The following is a 21,604-nucleotide window of genomic DNA, read 5'->3' as shown; positions in this document are numbered from 1 at the left end:
ACTGTGATGGATGGAGAAAAAGTGATATTAAGCTGTCTAACCAAATGCACTCTGGATAACAAACATACTTACATCTGGTATAAGAATGGACAACAGGTAACAGATGGATTGACATTATTAAACAAGCTGTACCTGGACTCAATCAACAGTGAGGAGCTACAAGAGTATTCCTGTACTGTAAGAGGTAACACAACATCTCATCATACATCTGACTTTGGTGTTAAAACTTCAGCTGATCGATCATTCGCTAATTTTTTGTTACTCTTTGAAGTGCAAATGGATTCGGCATTAGGTCAATACACAGTCACTCTGTTGGTGTTTTTACCTCAGTTTCTCCTCATAGCAGCTGTGTGGATGTGGTAAGTAAATTCAGTATTTACAATATAATGTGATTATAAGAGTGACTTTGTCTGAAATGAAGACTGTGAATGTTGGTCCAACAGGTTTTTTCTTATTAAGAAAAGATTCTGCTCATCTAAAGAAGCAAACTGACATAAAATCAAAGAGGTAGGAAATTCTTTCTGACTGTGAAGGTTTCAGTATTACACCCAGTATTGTGTTATTAAAGGAAACACCACAGTTTTGAATATTTTATTATTTTCTTACCTCAACTTAGATTAATTAATATATACCTATCTTTATTTAATGAGTGCACTTCATCTTTGTACAGCCCATTATGGATTTGTTAGCATTTAGCCTAGCCCCATTCATTCCTTAGGATCCAAACAGGGATGAATTTAGAAGCCACCAAACACTTTCATGTTTTCCCTATTTAAAAACTGTTACATGAGTAGTTACACATGAGTAATATGGTGACACCAAATTAAATGGGGCGATAACATCAACGTAACATCATCACTTCTGACTCCTCCCCCTCTCGCTCAAACTTCAGTCAATATTACTGCGCCCGAGCTCGAAGTGATGCAAACTAAGTGCTCTTCCGCCACACAATATAGTTCTCATTTTTTATTCATTTTACTCTTTCCCGCCAGCCTTTTTTGAAAAGTTACCCGCCAGCATTTTTTTGTGATTTCACAAAATGCCTTCCAGGAAAATTTTATTCTAAAAATATTTAAACATACAAATATATCAAATGAAAGAACAGACCGTCTGCTTTTAGACAAACAATAAACAAACAAACAATCAAAATGGGAAAAAACTTTATATCCTATCTTTTTTTTCCTTGCTTATAAACTTAAATATGAGTATTTTTCTTCAAAAATACAAACATTTTACCAAAAAGCTGAAATAATTGCTTTTTTGTGTAGGAATTTTGAGATCAGATTCAGAACGAATATCAAAACATACACGGAGTGTAAAATTATTAAATAATTTTTTGCTCCAGTTTTTTTATAAATTGGGTAAAAGCCCCATCTAGTGGATAATCACAGTATTACAGATTACCATAAAAACTCATCAGGAACACATATTTTTCATCCAAATATTTTCTCTTAACTCTTTCCACGCCAACGTTTTAAAATATGTTGCCAGCCAGTGCCAGCATTTTTAATGATTTTCACAAAAGTTGAATGCCTTCCAGAAAATGTTCTTCTTTAAATATAATAACAAGCAATATATCAAATGAAAGAACAGACCTTCTGCTTAAAAAAAGTTTTATCCTACCTTCATTAGTTATTTTTTATCACCTCTCAAATATGGGTAGGTTTCTTCAAAAACAACAAATTTTTAGCAAAAAGCTGAGATAATTCAATTTTTTAAAGGACTTTAGATAGAGATAAAATTCAGAGCGATCTTTAAAACTTACACGAGTTCTTTCTCTTTCACATGTGGCGTTACTTCCAGGTTGTATAATTACCTGGTGGGTAATAGCGATATTGTGGAAAGTCGGAAATTCTCGTCATTGCCAGGGAAGCCTTTTCTCTTAATTGACGAGTTATCTCGTCAATGGCGGGGAAAGAGTTAACTGACGAGAGAACTCGTAAATGGCGGGGAAAGAGTTAAAAAGCGCCACATTTTGTTTTGTGCCACCATACTTGCTCGTGTGGCTACTCATGTAACAGTCTTTGAATGGGGCAACATGAAAGTGTTTGGTGGCTTCTAGATGAATCCCTGTTGTGATCCTGGGGAATGAGTGGGGCAGGGCTAGATGCTAACACATTAACGATGTGCTGTACAAAGATTAAGTGCACATATTGAACCCTAACCTCTACGTTGACGTAAGAACATTATAAAATATTGAAAAACAGTGGTGTTTTCCTTTAAATGTTCCATCTTCTCTCTGTTTGTCTGGTTCTCCTAGAATCAAGTGTGCATCATCTGTATGAAGATCAGCTGCTCTCAGTATCACAACAGCTTCCCTTCACAATGTAAACAACAGGAATCATGACATCATATATTTCCATAATGAATTGGACCCTACTAAACAGTGATTGGGGTGGCACAGTGGCTCAGCTGGTAGCACTGTTGCTTCACAGAAAGAAGGTCCTCGGTTCGATCCTCGGCTAGGTCAGGTGACCTATCGGTGTGGAGTTTGCATGTTCTCCTTGTGTCAGCGTGGGTTTACTCCAGGTACTCTGGTTTTCTTCCCACAGGACAAAAACATGCAAGTTAGGTGATTTAGAGATGTTCCGTTGGGCGAGCTGGTGACGTTTTGTTCATGGGTGATTCTTAGGGTAAAGGTGTGAACCTTTCTTTATTTTTATGATGAAGTTGTTTCAGTGAGGCTATCATGTTCAAATCTGGGATTTGTTTACAGTTGCCCTTTTTTGCCTGATTGTAACCTTTCATGTTTATATTGTCATCTGAAGGCATTGTTTACATCTGAAGGGACTGCTCCTTCAAATGGCTCTAAATGTATGCATGTGTACAGTAAGTCGAACTTGGTGACTTCAGCTTCCGGCTGTATGCTCTGATTTGAAGTTCGTTTTCTGCAATAAAGACTACTGCTCGAGAAAACCACGTCTCCTGGTCTTTGCTAAAAAGGTTTCCAACACATCCAACAGCAAGAAGTTCATATAGAAAATGGAGTTGTATGTTGTTCATTTTAAAGTGTCTAAGAACCAAGGAGATGTTGTTTTGGCTTCACGTCACTGACAGAAAGAGAAAAGGGAAGGAAATAAAACCACACATACATTTCTTAGTAAAAACTTCAAATTGATGTAATTACCAGATTTTTAAGCCTATTTTGGGGGAATTTTAACTAGTCGGTAGGGACTTTATGATGTTTTATTAACAAAGTTCGGGAGGAACATGTCAAATAAAATACCTAAGTGACTTCAGCTGTTTTCAATCAGTAGTCAATGGCACCAGCCGCTTTCAATCGGTAATCAACAATACACCCAATCAGCTCGAAAGCAAGCCATATATACACAGTTGAACTCACTGAAAATCCTTCGCATCTTTCAGAATCCCTCCTCCACCCCATCTCCTCTCACCAAGTTATTTCCTTAAGGGGGGGATACTCTGTGTTTCAGGCTCATTCCCTGCTCAGAGCCCTCTCCCCGGACAGCACGCCAAATACGTTTACTAATTTAATTCTGTTAACTAATTTGTAAGTGTGAACTCGTGAAAAGCTCCTTTGCACCCTGTTTTTTATTAAACCCACAAAAGTTGCATTGCAAAGTCTTAAAGGAAGTTTTCCCACCGCACAATGTAATACTTTTTACAGGTTTTAAGTTCAATACATTAATTTCAAATTAAGACGACAATTTTCCTAAAGTTCAATGTAGAAAATATAAAACATAGGCAGATTATTGGCTCAGTTTATTAGTAATGAAAGAAACAGGTTTATAAAAATATAAAACATAATCTGTCCTGTGAATGGAGTTGAGACTGTTGCTCAAGAATAAGAGCACTAGCAGTAAAAAGATTAAGATTTATGATTAGATTTTTTTCTGCTGAAAACATAAAAGATGAAGTAAAGATAAGAGACATCTTTTACAGGACTCAGCAATAATTAACAGCTATAAATTAACTTTTAATGTAATAGTATATTGTAAAAAAATAATACGCTTTTGCACACCCTTTATAAGTAAGTTTTACATGGCATAAATTGCTTAAAATTCCATGTGAAACTTACTTAAAAAATAAACGCAAAATTGATGCACTATATTTTTGCGTAAATCCAGCCTTTATTTTTTTTTCGGTGTATGTAATACTTGTCAAATTATGTAAAGTCCAAGCATGTTATGAAATGCTTTCCTTCTTCTTATGCTATGAAAAGTGTCAAAAAGTGAAGGAGAGTCTTCAGCATCCGCTTGAGTATGAGAAAATGAGATAAGATCATTAAATGATCTTACTGCTGATATTTACACAACTTTACAAACCGATTAAAGTCAGAGATCTCCCCGAGCACGTATGTATAGACATGTATATGTATTTAATCTTTAATTTGGAATGTTACGAAAAGAAGCATGTTAGTTTTGTTTTATTTTACTGTAATAACTGTTTGATGAATTGAGCGTCACAATGTTTATTTTTTCTCAGAAATAAGAAAAGAGTTTTGGGTCTTATGTGACTTTCTACAAAACTAAATGATGAACTCCAGACTCTCATCATTGATCCTGCTGTTACACATTCAAGGTATGAACACTTTTGAGTAGATGTGTAGGAGTTTTGTGTCAGTACAAACCTTATTAACACTTGCAGAATTTGGACCCCCAATATTACTGCCTTATAACAATAAACTAGCAGTTTAAAATGTACTGATGTTGCAGATCTTCTGAAGCTTTCTTCTTTCACTAACAGTACACAGCAAAAATAAGTCGACTCTCTCTGAACATAAAGCTATTAGTCTAAATTTCCCATGGCCATATTTGTTCAAGTTCATGTCTCTTAAAGAAACAAAAAGTTAAGTTTACACATTCGTATGTAATGTGTGCAAACTTTAAATAAATAAATCTGTGCATTGATTCATTGAAGAAATAAATAAATTAAATAAAACACCTCTACAAAAAAGGGCACTACGGAGTGTAAGGGCAATAAGGGCAGGTCCTCTGCACGGTTTAATCCCCACCTGTGCATGTGTCTGTTTCATTGAGGTTGAATTTATTAACATGCATTAGACAACTAAGGCAGTTTATAGAGAACATTATTGGATTTTCCATTTGGAACTCAAAAATATGCTTACATTTACATTATACTGTATGCTACAAATGTCAATAATATTTCATATTTATTTTCAGGGTCCCTAACATTGGGCAGCTTTAATGTAAACTGTTATAAAGAGAATGTCTGTGCTGTGAGAGGGGGCCGGGTAACAGTGTACTGCAATTATCCAAACAACAAAATAATCACTGGGTTCTGGTTCAGTCAGAAACAGAGAACAAACTGGAGAAACAAAGATGAACCTGAAGATTTAATTTTAGATTCAGATTACTCAGGACGAGTGCATCAGAGGATCACTGAAGATCACTCACTACTCACAATAAGAGATGTGATGGAGAGAGACGGTGGAGAATATCAGCTCATGATCATTATGAAGGATGGAGTTAAACATCTCAGCTCAGTCACAGTCAATCTAACAGTCACAGGTACATTTACATTCTCATCAGTCCAGTTAAACTCTTTTCATTTCTCATCTAATGTAAGATTTTGATTATTTAGGTTTACACGTGAAGATGGATCCTGAATCTACAGGACAGCGAGTAAAACTGAGCTGTGATTCCTCCTGCCCTTTCACATCTGAATATTATTACCGCTGGTACAATAGTGAACAATTTTTAATAGATAGCCAAAGCATATTTGTATCACCCAGTGGAAACAATGAAGATTTTTCCTGCTCTAAGTCTCATTCATTGCCCTCTCAATCTGTGTGTGAGTCTGACATTTATAAAACATTTAAATAAAAATGGAAGAACAAACTTTGCAGTTTTCTTGTTGATTCATATACAGTATGAGTGTGTTTGTAATTGATTGTGAATGTTACAGCAGTATTTTGTGACTCTTTCAGGTCTTTCTAACAGTAGCTGTTGGGGTGTGACTTACGCCTTTACAAGAGTTTGTGCTTTAGTGGGATCAACAGTAGATATTAACTCTTCATACTCACATCCCACTGGATATACAGTAGAGAAAACATCCTGGTATAATAATTATCGTGGGAAATTCAGAGATCTGCGTGAGGATCATCAGTTTTCTGGTCGTGTGGAGTATCTGGGAAACACACTGAGAATCAAAGACGTCAGCATACGAGACACTGGAGAATATCACTTCAGCATCATCACTAACCCATCAGATGCATTTTTTGGTGTCCCTGGAGTCACTCTCACTGTTACAGGTAACTGCTCATAATAAACTCTCTGTAATGCAGCACTCATTATACTGAAGCATTATAGCTCGAGTAGGAGTCTGATATCAGCATGACTGTGATTAGATTTAGGCCATGCTTTACCGATTGGGCTGATATCAAACATTTCAGGATTAACTTTAAAAAGCAGTTGACGTGAACTCTGTTATATGAAATCTCAGATACACGTGTGAGAAGCAGCCCAGACCCTGTGATAGATGGAGAAAAAGTGATATTAAGCTGTTCAACAAGATGCCCTCTGGATAACAAACATACTTACATCTGGTATAAGAATGGACAACAGGTAACAGATGGATTGACATTATTAAACAAGCTGTACCTGCACTCGGGTAACAGGAAGGAGCTACACAAGTATTCCTGTACTGCAAGAGGTAACACAATATCTCATCATTACTTTACTGTTAAAACATTTGATTGGTTACACCTAAAAAAGGAAGTTGTTTTTAACTTAAATTTTTTCCTAAAGTGAAACACAACTTTCAGTTTTAACAGTTTTTTTCTGGCAGTGTCAGAAATTTATAATGATCCTATGACCTACACCTACTCAGTGTTAATGAAAATTCAATGGCCAAAAGTTTGCAACAAGACGATGTGGAAGGAGGCCAACACCGATCTCTTCAACATACTGGAAGGGATCAGAGGCAAAGACATGAAAAAGTTGGAAAGGATGAGCGATCTTTCTAGTCCTACGGCATGAAATGATTTGGAGTGGTCGAAGACAAACAAGCTACTTGTTCAATCCCCACCAAGTCCAGAATGCAGACAGAGATAGATCGCCTAGTCAAGGAGAGGAGGCAGTTGAAGAAGCAATGAAGGAAGGCCATAGAGGAGGAGAAGGAGGGTATAAACCTGTTGCAGAAAGAGATTCAGGGCAGGATTGCAACACTGAGGAGAGCTGAAAACCTCCAGAGGAAGCGCAGAAGGAAGGAGCAAACAAGATCAAGCTTCTACAAAGATCCCTTCAAATTTGTGAAGAGTCTCTTCACAAAGGAAAAGTGCGGAAGTCTCTCAGTGTCAAAGGCCGACCTGGAAGAACATCTGAAAAACTCCTGCACAGATGACAGACACCAGGAAAAAGTTACACTCCCACATGACATGCCACCAGTCAACCCACCAGAGCACGAGCTGTATATCAGTCCACCCAGGTGGGGTGAGGTAGAACAAACCGTGCGTAGAGCAAGGGCCGCATCGGCTCCAGGCCCCAATGGAGTTCCATACAGGCTCTACAAAAACACTCCAGCTGTCCTGCGATTCCTCTGGAAACTGATGTGAGTTGTGTCTTCACGTGGTGTTCCTGGATCTTGCAAATGCCTTTGGCTCAGTCCCTCACAACCTCCTCTGAATAGCCTTTGACTACTTTGGAGTCCCAGCAGCTCTCACAACCCTTGTCAAGGCCTATTTCAAGGGCGTCCATCTCTGTGTGAAAACAGCAGAGTACACAACAGCGTGGCAACACCTGGAAGTGGGAATCATGGCCGGCTGCACCATCTACCCACTGGCATTCACCCTGGGAATGGAGGTCACCATTCGGGCCTCTAGATGGACAGTTGGCAAACAGGGAATAAGACCTGGGCTGAGGCTGTCCCCAGTCAGAGCCTACATGGATGACCTCACAACTCTCACTACAACCAAGGTTTGCACTGTACAGCTATAAAGTAAGCTCCAGAAAAACATTGAGCGAGCTTGCATGAAGATCAAGCCAAGCAAGTCCAGAAGTATTTCCATCATCAAGGGGAAGCTGTCTGACCACCGCTTCCACATTGGCAAGGAACCCATCCCAAATGTTTCCGAGAAGCCAGTGAAGAGCCTAGGTCATTGGTATGATGCCTCCCTTAAAGACAAAGAGCAGGTAGAGCAGCTTAGGCAGGAGGTAGCCAGTGGCCTGGAAAACATAGACAGAACCATGCTTCTGGGCAAACTGAAGCTCTGGTTCATGCAGTATGAACTACTTCCATGTCTTCTGTGGCTACTAACCCTCTAAAAAGTCCCACTCTCAAAGATGGAAAAGCTGGAGAGATTGGTCTGCTCCTATGTAAGGAAGTGGCTTGGCCTTCCCAGGTGCCTCAGCAGTATTGGACTTTATGACAAAGGAATGCTACACCTGCCCATTACCAGTCTGGTAGAGGAGTACAAGTGTGCCAAAGTCAAACTGGAGATGATGCTTCTGGATTTGAGCGATCCATTTGTAGCCCAAGCTGCCCCCATCTTGGCCACCAGAAGGAAGTGGACCCTGTTGGCTGCAACCAAGCAGGCAAAGGCAGCACTCAGACACAAGGACATCATGGGCCAAGTGCAGGAGGAGAGGAGTGGTCTTGGACTTGGGGCCAGTACACCTATGTGGAGCAAGGCCTCTCCATCTCAGAGACGCAAGATGGTGGTCCAGGAGGTACGTCGGGAGGAGGAAGCAAGAAGGAGTGCCCAAGCTGTGGCACATCAAAGCAAGGGCACTGGATGGCATGGGAAGGAGTGGAGAAGAGGAAGATCTCCTGGGAAGAGATGTGGGAAATGGAGCTAATCAGAGCAAGCTTTACTGTCAGGGCTGCCTACGATGTCCTGCTCTCTCCCACAAACCTAAGCCAATGGTATGCTGAGGACCCTGCATGCCCTCTATGCCAAAGTCTAGCAACACTGAAGCACATCTTAGTGGGATGCAAGATCAGCCTCACCCAGACTGGAAGCTGATGACAGACTTGAACAAGAGACTCTGCTTCCCAGCTGAAATTGCAGCCACCAACCTGCGACCAGACCTTGTTCTGTGGTCAGCCTCACTCAAGCTTGTCTATATTATCGAGCTCACCGTGCCATTGGAGGGTGCAGTGGAGGAGGCCTTTGAACTGAAAAAGCTGAGGTATGCTGAACTTGCAACTGAGGCTGGGATGTGAAGGTACCCCCAGTGGAAGTATGTTGCAGAGGGTTCGTAGCCACCTCAACAGCCAGGCTACTCCGGGAGATGGGAGTGCGAGGAAAAGCCCACCGGCAGGCAGCCAAAGACCTTTCTGCGGCTGCAGGAAAGGGAGCCAATGGCTGTGGGTGAAGAGAAAAGACTCCGCCTGAGTCTTCAAGTGAGTTGATGGCACCTAGGGAGTAAATCTGGGATGCTGGGATTCACTGCTGAACCCTCTGGAGATGTCGTGGGCCTATCAGCGAAACACCCAGGAAGGAGGGCGCCCATTTGACAACCCAAAAGGGGCCATCACTCAATTGACCATCCCACAGGGCCGAAAGTATTAAGGGATATCAACATCAAGTCCTACAATAGACCGGTGTTGTTGGGTAATTGCAGTAGTTTGTTACCGTTTGCCACTGAACCTGCATTAACGACGACAGTGGGGCCTCTGGCCTTAGTCAAACGGTTGGCACGTATGGTTAGATTTAGCAGGTTCCTTGTGTGTTGTGGCAAATAGTATGCCATACAGAACCGTTTGCAAGCTCCCGGTGCAAAAGTGTCATCCGCAATTCACCTTGCTGTGTTTTTTTACAACCAGGGCATATAGTGATGACGTTTACTAACTTGTCGTGACCTATGAACTGAAGGTGTCATCATTGTAAAGTCTACACACATGTCGTACCCAAGTTAGATCATAGTCTCTTTCTCAGACTGAGATCCAGTTAAGTGCTCTGCGTGTATCAGACGTTCAACCAACGGTCAGTAGGAGTGATCTCTAACACAATTCCTTTACATAAATGCAATTATTTCAGCTTTATGCTAAAAATTTTTTATGAAAAATACCCATAGTTAGGAGTTAATAAACATATTATATAGTATATGATCACAAAAAATGCTGGCGGGCAACTTTTAAAAAAAAAAAGGCTGGTGGGGAATGAGTCCCACATGCACCACGCAAATGTAAAGCTCATCTTTTATATGAATGTATTGAAAATCCTCGCTCTGCATCAGTGGACAAACACTGTGACAGCCGAGCAGACGCTGAGAGTGGCAGAGAATTTTCAAAAAGTTGTCAGTTTCTCGACTATGTGCAAACATCATGCGAAAAATGTTGTGCGACAGCCAATCACTGTGAAAAGTGGGCAAGCCAAGATTTTTACATATTCTTCCGACTGTTTGCAAAACTGGAGGATTATTGAACTGAAATTATCTGTCATTTACCTTAAATTCATTTAGAGCTGTCTTGAACATTTGTTGAACTGTTCAGTCGTTTTGAACCTTAAGTGGTAGATACACAATAAAGCTTATAGTTTATGATCCGCAGTTAAAAGACGATGAGGAAACGCAATCAGGGTGGAATCATTATTTTCAAAGGCATGCTATACATTAAAATGTCCTAACATGACCCAAAGTAAAAGTTTTTAGCACTGCCAGTGGCACTGAGCGCCGTAGTGGACAATGTAAACCACTTTACACAGAATTTGTTGTTTGTTATTTTGAGTATTTGCACACAGCTGTTACAATCACACTCTGCTGTGTAGCGCTGTGATAACGGCTGCAGTGAGAGCGCCATTTAAAGGGGCTTTTTTCTTTTGGCGGCTAATGATTTTGAAATCATCTTTGTGATAACAAAAAACAGAAAAGTAATATTCTGAATGTTCGGTCTTCTCTAAGTATAACTGAGTTTTTCTCTTCTGAAATAAAACCAATGAAGAAATGGACAGTTCAGTGTTTGTCCCTCTGTTGGTGTTTCTGCCTCAGTTTCTCATTATAGGAACTGTATGGATCTGGTAAGTAAAAATATCAAGTAAAACTCAAAACTGCATAACATACAGTGAATATTCTGATATGGATTCAGATTGAAAGAGTGTGAATTTTGACCCTACAGGTTTTTCATCAGCATGAATAAATTGAACTCATTTAAAAACAAAACTGATGACAAACAAATAGAGGTGAGAAAATCTGTATATCTGTATGTTAAATAAACTAATAGTCAGATTTTATAACATGATCTCTTTTTGTGTGTTTGTCATTGTTAGATGTTGCAGGTCTGTGAATAGATCAGCTGTCTGTCCATCAGAACTACTGGAGTGATGTCACAACTCTCTTTATGACATCATCACCTAGCAACAATCTCTCAGCAGTGACATCAGTGATGCAGTGATGTCATATACAGTGACATATTAATGACAGTTCAGTGTAAATAATCTAAATATTTAGGCTCCACTCGAACCTATGATTAGAGCTACAAAAAAGAATTTTAAAAAGCCCACTGCTGTCAGTTTACTGAAATTTAATCTCTCTTCACCTTTTGGTGTTTATGCTGAAAAGCATATGATGTGTTTTGGATAGGATGCTGCTGTATCTTAATAGCATCGTGGCTTCTTTACTCACTTAACCAGCTTTACCAGTAAGAACATTCAATTGACCAGCTTGGTTGACTAACTTTTGGTGTTGAATAGTGTGAATATGTAGGTCAAGCAGCAAACCAGCACTTATCAGTCTAATCCAGTATTAAAACTGAGTTGTGCACACGGTCTCTTCCTGTCATGTGGACGATTTATGCTTAAGTTTCAAAGATCAAAACGTTGATTAAGATTTATGTTGATGATGAGAACAGGAAACTTATTTTTGCAGCTGCATCTACTTTTTTAATTCATCAGAATTAAGACTTTACTTCTTACGTTACATTCATGCATTTGACAAATGGTTAAAGCAATTTTATTAATCATGACCTATTATGACTGCTTAGTGTAAATAATCTAATGCAAGTCTAGTAAAACTCTTTAATGTTTGATCAAAACAAGGCTTGGCTTTCTGAAGGTTTGCTTAAATAAAGCTTTATTTTTATTTTAGTATTATGGAAAGATACCTGTCTGATATATTTCTCAACATTTTATTGAGGCAATCACAGTCCCCAGAAGAGATTGTCTTGTGAATATGTGAATCTTTTAAAGTATGTTTCAGCTTTACTGTATGTATATTATTGTGTAAAATGTCATGTTTCTCTAAAATGACAATAATTGTAAATAATCATCTTTTTTACTACATTTGTCAAAGTCAACCTGTTTCTAAAAATAAAACTGATCAAGCATTTATTTAAGTAACTGATTTAAAATCAATCATAATAACCTGATTTTTTGGCAGAATTTCAAATATACCTTGTTTGTTAGGGACTTAAGCTCCTTTGCACCCTGCTTATTTTTGGACCCACATGAGTTGCACTGGAAAGTCTGGAAGGAAGTTCTGCACATACTTCACTCCTTACACGTGCTTGCATATTTTATTTTCTAAGCAATGTTACTATCAGCTCCATTTAACAGGTTTTAAAACAATTAAATTCATTTCTTAACAGTTTCCCCAAAGTCCAATGTAAATATAAAAATGTGCAGATTATTTCTGTCTCAATTTATTAGGAATGAAAGGAACAGGTTTATAAAAATATAAAACATAATCTGTCCTGTGAATCGAGTTGAGACTGAAAAAAGCAGAAAAGAATTTTATTTATTTTTCTGCTGGAGACATAAAAGATGAAGTAAAGATAAGAGTCACGTGTGACAGGACTCTCCAACAAATAACAGCTACACATAAAGATTTGTTAAAATGAATGTAATAGTTGTCTGATTATATAAAAGTTAAACATGTTCTGCAATGCGTTCCTTCTTCTTATGCTATGAAAAGTGTCAAAAAATGAGTCTTTCTTTAACATCCGCTTAAGTACTAGAAAAGGAAGTCAGATCAAAAAATGATCTACCAGAACTTCTGATATTGACACAACTTTACAAACCGGTTTAAGTTTTGGGTCTTACATTGCATTTTTGACTTTCTACAAAACTAAATGATGAACTCCAGACTCTCATCATTGATCCTGCTGTTACACATTCAAGGTATGAACACTTTTGAGTAGACGACTTGTGGTTGTTAGATATTTTTAAAACGTTTATTGGGAAAAAGCATCAGTGTAGCTTACTGCATTAAGACAGCGATATTGTAAGACAAGAGTCAGTACAAACCTTATTAACACTCGCAAAAGAAAACCTGGAGAGCCCAGAATGTATCCACAAAGTTTTACGCTTTACATGTAATTTGTGTTTGTAAGGGTGGATTCACTACAGCGCATCTACATTCAGCAGCATTCATGAATACTTTCATAATATTAGGACAAAAAGCCTTTTGAAAATTGTGTTTTCATTGCCTATATCTGAAAACTTCTTAAGAAGAACTTTCTCCAACTCAACTTTGTACATTTATCCAGAGATAGAGCGTGAACTCGACAAGAGATGCTGTGTGCTGGGTGGTGTTGCAAAGTCCTTTGCTTTATTTGAGTTCAGATTTGGGCTACTGTTTAAACTGTCTTTGCGGGTTGTTTTTTCATGCGGGTTAAAGATGAAAGGAATTTGTTTATCAGTAATTGGTATTGGAGCTGTGAATAATCATTCTTTTTGAGCTAGAATGTCCATTGGGATGGTTTTGATATAAGCTGGCAACCCTGGCTGTGTGCTTGCACAGACATTTGGTTCAGATTATATAGACTGTACATGTAAACCAACATTTTAATCAGATTGCAATGTTTAGGGTGCATGTAAACTGTATTGTCGTAACCTTCAAACGTATTATATTCAGTCGGATTGACAAAATTTTGTGCATGTAAACATATCCATTGAGAACTGAAATCTAGGCCTAATGGCCTGAACCCCAGAGCTTAAGTAAAAAAAGAAAATCATAGAAAATGAACAGAACATAAGAGCAGAGCTCATGAAGAAAAGACCAAAGAAGGATGAGCGCAAGAAGAAGAAACAGACAGAAGACACTTTTATCATTTATCCACCTTTATCCCCAACATGATAGATTTAAACTGACCAATCAGAAGACCACCTTTAACCCCCACTGTACTAGATAAACATCTCTGCCAATAGTCTTTGATCACTATCAGTAAGCAATGACTTTATGAAGCTTTTTTCTTTCACTAACAGTACACAGAAAAAATAAGTCGCCCTCTCTGAACATAAAGAACATAAGTCCGTTTTAAATGGCCACAATTACAGTACATTTGAAGCAGTAGCGTAGCCAGAAAAGAGACTCTGGGTGTGCATCTGAAAATCTGGGTGTGATACATTATTGTCATTTTACTGTGCAAAATTATTAACCATTAGCATATAACCATGCTATAATGGCACCATAGTGGATTCTTACAGTATTTCTGTGCTCTGAGAATATGATTTATAATGTTCAGTGATGTCACAGAACTGCCAGCCAGATTCAAACTGCTTTTGTGCATTGGTTGGCGTTCAGCGCTGGTCATATATACAATGGCGGTACTTGACCTAGAACTGATCCCTGAGGTACGCCGTATTTAACCGGGGTGTGATATGACTCTTCCTCATTTACATAAACAAAGTGATAGCGGTTGGTTAGATACGATCTAAACCATGCTAATGCCTGACCACTGATGCCAACATAGTTTTCTATTCTATCAAGTAAGATTGTGTGATCTATTGTGTCAAAGGCTGCACTAAGGTCTAGTAATATAAGAATTGAGATTTCACCACGATCGGATGTTAAAAAAAGGTGATTTGTAACTCTAAGCAGTGTCTCTGTGCTATGGGGCCTGAATCCTGATTGGAACTTTTCATACGTATTATTATTCACTAAGAATGCACGTAACTGGCTTGCCGCTACTTTTTTACATTTTAGAACACATGTGTCAAATACAAGGCCCGCAGGTCAAATCAGGCCAGTGGCACATTTTCATCCAGCTCGCGCAATAATATGTTTTTAATTAATCTTGGCCCGCTTCAATTCAGAATGGAGCATTGCACTACAATTCCCAGCAAGCACTGCGGATGCACTGCGCGCCAAACATGTGATCTCCACGTCTAGCACGAGACGGCTCTAGTCCAGGCCAGCAGTGCACTGACAGGATTCCACCATTACTGAAACGGTTACAGCAGCATTACTTTTCTTTTTTTTAACCAAAAACTTGGTCAGTCAGCCAGAAATAGTCAGGGCGTTTATGTCAGGTGCGAGTTTGTATCCGCCAATGTTACTTAGTGTTATTTTATTATGGCCCATTCGATCTTGAACATTTCAAAAAAATAAACGAACAGTTGAACTTGACAAGCGGACATTTCTGGAAGAATTTTTTTTCTGTCAAGTCAGCAGATGAGTGGTATGTTTATCATTAATTGTCACAATATGATGCACACAGGTATAAAGATGAAACTATAAATAAAACTACCAAAAAAGAAAATACTGATGAATCAGTAAAGATATTTAAATAACAATGAAATCCTGTCACCATAAAACCTGCTTTCGATAGAAAACGCAAGGTAGGAACATATACCCATATTCAGGGAACACTGAATGTCAACAATAATTTGAATCAAAAGACCTTTATTTATATTTATAAAACGGTTAGTTCCAATCCTTGATTCTGATTGGTCAATAGGTGTGCTTTATTCACGATAAAACACTGCTATGACCGCTTCACCCAACGGTTCTATTTAATATCACTGCGCCCTTACCAACACATAAACATATAATGAGACAAAGTCTGAGAACAGTTTGTTGTTTTTATTTGAGCTTTCATGTTGTTGTTCGCAGTCAGGGACTATTTTTTCTAGCGGAAGGAATGCTTTTATTGATTTAACTTCATGACACTTCGCGTCGTGCCTAACACTTTTTTTCTGCTGGAGCAGATTGGGAGGAAATCTGATGTGCAGTATTGTATTTGCCCAGTCAGAATCTTCACTGGCATCACAAAAAAGTACAAAATAAAAATAAAATATGCCTATTTTATATTTGTAGTTTTTGACATGTAACATTAATAAATATGACACCTAAGATTAAGATAATAACATTATTTACATCCCCACCAATGTCAAAATCAAAAATTTGCCCTTACTTTAGCTAAATGACTGTAATCTTTAGTGTTCAAAATGTGTGCAAAGAAAAGTTTATGGTTTTATTTATTACTGTGTTCATGTTCATTTAAAGAGGACTTATTCAATTAAGTAAATTCAATTCTTTACTTATGAGTGGCCTAGTTGTGTTTTAGTTTGTATGGGTAATGTCAGCATGATAAAGTTTGGCCCTCATTTTTTTCCGATCCGGCCCTCGGCTTAAATGGATTTGACACCCCTGTTTAGAAAGAAAAGGGAGATTTGAGATTGGTCTAAAATGATTAATTAATATCATATATTTAGGTGCATGAAAAACATGCTAGTAAGGCATCAATAGATACATTTCTAACGAATATATTAAAAGTGGAGCAGGGGTGTAGAAGGTTAACTGAAAAGATAAACACAAAAACCCTAGATAAATATTTATTAACAACAGCAGTAAATGTGCTTGATCATGGTTTTAAAAGTTATTTAAGACTTTTAATGGCAAATGTCGAGGGGGCATTATTGTTGCACTAAGTAGGCTACATTAAAATGATGGGAAAACCTCTCCACTTTTGGGTTTCCTTTGATTTCGGACAAAACTGGAATGTGTGCATTCAGGTTTGCTCTATGAATTTCTCTCCGCTCTTGCCCAAAGAGTGTGCACGCACTTTAAATCTCTTCAATCACTTCCATGCAATTGTTTTATCTTTTCCGAAGTTTGCGTGTATGCGCTCAGACTGCGTCTCGTGCATTCGCAAATCCATCAGCTCTCGCGCTCTCTCTGGTAAAAAGTTGGCGCTTTGGTCCGCAACCTGAGCCTGAGTTTTGTCTCAGATCATAGCGCTGGGTGCAGGGAGTGCTCATGGGAGTTGTAGTTTCCTAGTGTAGCATTGTGCATTGTTTATAATTTTTTCACATAACTTTTAAGAAAACTACAATAAAAAATATACTTAACCTGACAAAGTGGCTAGTGGGCTTGGCTGTCTTACCCGCCACAGCCGAAATCTACCCGCGTTCTCTTTCCATGCTGCACGCCATACCTTTAACTTTGTGCTTCTCCAATTTCGCTCCATTTTTCTAGCTACCTTTTTAACTCTTTCCTCGCCGTTGACAAGTTATCTCAGGTTATCTCGTCAATCCGCAATACCGCTATTATAAAACCCGGAAGTATCACCCTAGGGCAAACAGCTGTATATCCGTCTAAGTTTTGAGGATCGCTCTGAATCTGATCTCTATCAAAAGTCCTTTACAGAAATAGAATTATCTCAACTTTTTGCCCAAAATTTGGTGTTTTTGAAGAAACCTACCCATATTTGAGAGGTGATAAAAGAGAACTAATGAAGGTAGGATGAAACTTTTTTAAAGCAGAGGGTTTCTTGGAGCGATCAGGGGTGACAAGAATGGGAGCTGAAACGAAGCAGCTCTTGAGTTTGGCAAATGACCACATGAATGTAGTACTAGGGGAGATCAAGGCGGTGGCTGAAATTGTGAATGAAACACAGGTAAAAATTGGCAAAACCCCAGAAATCTCTGCATGGCCTTGCGAGAATCTGGGGATGGCCAGTTCACCACAGCCTTAATCTTATAAGGATCCATGCGAACACCCTCAGTCGAAACGATGACCCATCTCCTCTATGAACTTATCCTGGAAATCCATTCTTTGCACTGCTTGCTGGAGGAAATCTTTGAGAGAAGTTGGGAAGTGACTTCCTGCTGCTTCCATCAATGGCCAGATCCTTTTGTAACAGTACAGTAACTGAACAGGAAGCAATCGCAGCAAATATTCAAAGGTTTATTAACACTTTGCATAAACACACAGAACGAGTCCAATTGGTGGTAATGGTGAACGAAGGGCTACGGTGGTAAGTGGGTCCTGGTTGTTGATGAAATATTATTTTAAGCATGTTAGCTGTCATAATGTTTCTGCTTTTAAATGTGTCACAATACTGTTCCTTTGTGAAAGTTTACATCAATTTGGAAGCAACACAAATTACAATTATTCATGCAATTATTCTTTTGCCTTTGGATCAGTTTCTGACATGTTTTAAAGTGAGTCTGTATATTTACTAAATTTAGAGATTTGTGTTTGAGAACAAAATTGATGAATCTGGGTTCATATCTTTATAGGACTGGATTTTTCGTCTGTCTCGGTGGTCATTTTAATAAAATCACATTTACATTAAACTATTAATATTGTTATTGTTTCTTGAGGCCGGGGCTTGAGCACCAAGTTCACCCCCCAGAACTGCCCAAAGAAAGAAAGGGAGGAGGAGTGATGGCAGAAAAATTGCACCTGGACCCGGAGGCCTGAAGGCCTTATATACGCCCATAATGATGATTGACAGGCCTGAAAGTTTAGGCTCCTCTCAAACGATTAGAGGTACAAAAAAGAATAGATTACATTTAAACAAAATAACACAGTCTCACCCCATGTCGTCAATATTTGACGACACTTGACCATTCCTCAATATGTGACGCGGAGGGTATACCTTTCGCGTCATTTTTTGACGAACTGGGGACTTCAATACTATTACGTCCGTTGCATTCTCTTCTCCTATTTTCTTACCATTTTCGCGTCGGTTTAGGGTTAGATTACGCAAAATTAAACAGTGTACGTGAAATTAAACAGTTGTCACCTGGCGTTGGGGTTAGAAACAGTTGTCACCTGGCGTTGGGGTTAGAGTTAGGTTTGGGTAGGGATATCATTATGTAAATCTAACCCTAAACCGACGCGAAAATGGTAAGAAAATAGGAGAAGAGAATGCAACGGACGTAATAGTATTGAAGTCCCCAGTTCGTCAAAAAATGACGCGAAAGGTATACCCTCCGCGTCACATATTGACGAATGGTCATGGGGTGAGACTGGGTTGAAAAAAACACAGCTGTCAAATCAATTTCATCTCTCTTGACCTTTTGGTGTTTATGTTGTGAATTGTACACTTGTTTTTGAGGTTGTCTCGTCTGAAAAGCATGTGATGTGTTTTGGATAAGATGCTGCTGTATCTTAAAAGCATTGTGGCTTCTTTACTCACTTAACCAGCTTTACTAGTAAGACCATTCAATTGACCAGCTTGGTTGACCAACTTTTGGTGGTGAATAGTGTGAATATGTTAGTCAAGCAGCAAACCAGCACTTATCAGTCTAATCCAGTTAGTTGAGTTTGAGTTGTGTCACACGGTCTCTTCCTGTCATGTGGACGATTTATGCTTAAATTTCAAAGATCAAAACTTGGATTAAGATTTATGTTGATGTAGAGAACAGGAAACTAATTTTTGCAGCTGCATCTCCTTTTTTTAATGCATCAGAATTAAGACTTTTCTTCTATATATGTTGCATTCATGCATTTGACAAATGGTTAAAGAAATTTGATTTATCATGACTTATTATGACTGCTTAGTGTAAATAATCTAACGCAAGTCTAGTAAAACTCTTTAATGTTTGATCAAAACAAGGCTTGGCTTTCTAAAGGTTTGCTTCTGTAGATGTTTTAATAAAGCTTTATTTAGTATGTGACTTATGGAAAGATATTTTGCACTCACCTTTCTGATATTTCTCCACATACATTTTCATTGATACAATTACAGTCCCTATAAGATTGTCTTTTGAAAGTGACCTTTTAAAGTATGTTTCAGCTTTACAGTATGTATTTTATTGTGTAAAATGTCATGTTTCACAGTTTCAGTAAATGTCTCAGTATATGCACAAGCTTGTTCAAGTAGATTTCACTAATTGTTAATTCTCATCTTCTCTGATTTTGTTTTTTGCATGATCACATTCTTCTGTGTGTCATGATGAATAAACAAAACAAATTATTAGCTTTTCTGCAAAATTACCATAATTATAAATCATCACCAAGGAGATGTTGTTTTGGCTTCACGTCACAGACTGAAAGAGAAAGGGAAGGAAATAAAACCGCACATACATTTCTTAGTTAAATCTTTAAATGGACATAATAACCTTATTTTTGAAACAGATTTTTCGAATTTATTTTTAGATCAAACCCACCAAATCGCGCAGCCTGTCCCTCAGGAAAGGAGTAAGAAGCAACCATACCATCTCACCGCAGGCGGAAAAGAAATCCTTTTGCTGGCAAATCAGCAAAACAGTAGAAACTTGTTTTCTGGCCAGACCTGATTATGTGGTCAGAGCTATGCAAGACTACCTTGTTGGTGAAGCTCACTGTCCCATGGGAGGGGGGAATGGAGGCTGCCAATGAGTGGAAGCGTGCCAAGTATGCAAACTTGGTAAAAGACTGCAGAGAGACTGGCTGGAAAGCCGCAACGTGGCCCGTCGAAGTTGGATGCAGAGGCTTTGTTGGGTCCTCAACGGTTCGCCTGCTCCGTGAAATAGGATTAATAGCCATTAAAGAACTGGCAGAGGAGGCAGAGAGGGGCAGCTTTTGGCTGTAGCTAATTAGGAAGCAGAGGATATGGGGGCCAAGTAACACCTAGGGCATCATCAGGGGATCTCCCTGCCATCGCTCCGCAACCAGGAGATGTAATGGGGTTAACATGCATGACTAGTGGTCCCCAGCTGATGATTCCTTTTATGCCCAAAGAGGTGGAACACACCTGCACAAAAGGCACCCGTGGAGGTGCATCAGGCAGCAATGACCAGCAGGTTAACCATCAGCCTTTATTTCTAAGACCCACATGAGTTGCACTGGAAAGTCTGTAATGAAGTATATTCATTCGTGCGTGCGCATACTTTTAGACGTGCATTACATATTTAATTTTCTGAGTAAAGTTCAATGTAAATACAAAAATTTGCTGATTATTTCTGTCTCAGTTTATTGAAAATCAAAGGAACAGGTTTATTAAAATATAAAACATAATCTATCCTGTGAATCGAGTTGAGACTGTTGCTCAAGAATAAGAGCACTAGCAGTAAAAAGATGAAGATTAATGATTAGATTTTTTTCTGCTGAAAACATAAAAGATGAAGTAAAGATAAGAGACATCTTTTACGGGACTCTCCAACAAATAACAGCTACGTGTAAAGATATAGGGGTGGTTTCCCAGACAGGACTTATCCTAGTCCCAGACTAAATGTTTGAGCTGCTTTAATTTAAAAACACCTTGAACTGTTTAATTTTAACATATATCGGTGACATTGTTTTGTCTTAAGATGCGCACCTGTAGTGTTCTTTCTTAAGGTATGTTTGTAAAGACTTCTTAAATGACCTAATATAAATAAGGCCCAGTCCTGGATTAATCTAAACTCTGTTCGGGAAATCGCCCCTTAATGTATAGTTGTCTGATTATGTAAAATTCAAGCATGTTCTGAAATGAAAAGTGTCAAAAAGTGAAGGAGAGTCTTTCTTTAACATCCGCTTGAGCGTGAGAAAAGGAAATCAGATCATTTAATGATCTCCCACAACTTCAGATATTGACACAACTTTACAAACCGATTAAAGTCAGAGATCTCCACAAGCACGTATGTATACACATGTACAGTATATGGATTGAATCTTTTATTTGAAATGTTACGAAAAACAAGCATTTTAGTTGTGTTTTGTTTTACGGTAATAACTGTCTGATTAATTCAGCATCACAATGATGTTTT

The 21,604-nt window shown here is 38.5% G+C and overlaps 1 protein-coding gene and 1 long non-coding RNA gene across 2 annotated transcripts in view; both read left to right on the top strand.

The window, feature by feature from the left end:
* LOC129454229 (basement membrane-specific heparan sulfate proteoglycan core protein-like) overlaps positions 1-21,604 on the top strand; it is a 164,777-nt gene that overhangs the window by 22,134 nt on the left and 121,039 nt on the right. The gene's annotated exons all lie outside the window — the stretch shown is intronic.
* LOC141359258 (uncharacterized) lies at positions 270-3,012 on the top strand. Its single transcript, XR_012365678.1, has 3 exons — positions 270-359; positions 444-507; positions 2,261-3,012. It is a non-coding gene; the product is annotated as an uncharacterized lncRNA (long non-coding RNA).

This window comes from Misgurnus anguillicaudatus, chromosome 23 (genome assembly GCF_027580225.2).
Source record: "Misgurnus anguillicaudatus chromosome 23, ASM2758022v2, whole genome shotgun sequence".
Classification (NCBI taxonomy): domain Eukaryota; kingdom Metazoa; phylum Chordata; class Actinopteri; order Cypriniformes; family Cobitidae; genus Misgurnus; species Misgurnus anguillicaudatus.
The sequence above is the reverse complement of the archived record's forward strand: the minus strand, read 5'-3'. Positions and strand labels throughout refer to the sequence as shown.